Below are 1521 nucleotides of genomic sequence, written 5' to 3'. Positions count from 1 at the left end.
TTCCATTATAATAGATTGCAAGAAAAATATTGTACGTAAATAAGATAATTTTTTTTATAATATATAGGATACATAAATATAATAGAAAAGTAAAAATTGTTCTTTATAATAAAGTATCTATACAAACCGTATGGTAAACGATAGTATGAAAGCAAAATCGTGCATATATAGATTATTTAAGAAACATTCTCTCCGTTTCAGTTTAGTTATTTTTGTATAGTAAAATTTTCGATTTAAAAAAAATATTTTTTTATAGTTTTAATTCAAAATTTATTAGTTTTATATTTTATTCTATTTTTTATTGGTTGAAATGTGATTCATTGGTGTATGGTAATGATATTTTTATTTAATAAATATACAGAATTAAATGTTTTATTAATTTGAATGTCCAAATTTAAAACAACAATTAAAATGAAACCAGATGATTAATATACATATCAATAATGAAGGGAAATTAGGACGTCTACCAAGGATTTATCGGCTATTTAACACACTACCAAAATGACTCGTTTCTGTCACTGTTATTAATTTTAGTAGACACTGATACCCCTATACAATCGTATACGGCGTGGGATCACAAAATCTTGCAAAAAGATACGACATGATTTATCACTAGATTTTGTCAGTACTAAATTCACATTCCCTTAGATATGCTAAATCTTTATCTTTCTCCAATAATATCCTTACCAATCCAGAAGATATTTCAACGTCCCAACTCTTCTATCCCTCTCGTGATCCCATCTCTCCATCTCAGTAACATATCAATCGTGTGACAAACCCTAGATTTTTCATTTTCAGTCACCAATTGGAAGACGATGAACACCCAACGCCACCACTTCTTATTCCGGAGCGATTTTTCGTCTTCGGTGAAGAATCAGTTGGAGTTAGGGTAACGCCATATCACAAACCCTCTACGATTAGACAAATTCTAAACGCACTCGATACTAAAGAAGTAGATACCATCAATCTTCACCGTTTTAGTCTTCGTTCATTTTCTGTTGAAAATTCATTGTAGATTTACCCTTTTGATATGTTTAAGATATATATAAACTGGCATTTAAATCGACATATTAAGAGTTTCTTGACATTTAGTGCTTCAATTTTGTTTGCTTGTTTTACATGGAATGACGTTTGAGGGTAATGGCGTAGTGATACCCTATGCAATTCGACAATACTAAACTGCTACTATTGTGGATATAGTGAAACTTATCTGTCCAAGTTTTAATGTAAACTGCTACTACTAAACATAACTTTTTACTCTTAATAGTAATCCCATGTGTCAGTTACCATGTCTATTTTACTATTAGACTCTTGTTATGTAAGTTGTTCATATGTAGACTGTCAAATATCCTTGAGTTTTTATTCTCAAGTTGTTATCCGTGTTGGCAAATAAAATACTGTCCATCATTTTATATGTACGGCTAAGTTATAATTCAAATTGCCATCATTTCTAGGAATGATATATTTGAATCCTTTGTAACCGACTAAATATGTTTTACACAGTCTAAGATTTAATATATA

This window comes from Brassica oleracea, chromosome C2 (assembly GCF_000695525.1).
Source record: "Brassica oleracea var. oleracea cultivar TO1000 chromosome C2, BOL, whole genome shotgun sequence".
Lineage (NCBI taxonomy): Eukaryota > Viridiplantae > Streptophyta > Magnoliopsida > Brassicales > Brassicaceae > Brassica > Brassica oleracea.
This window is presented reverse-complemented; position numbering follows the sequence as displayed.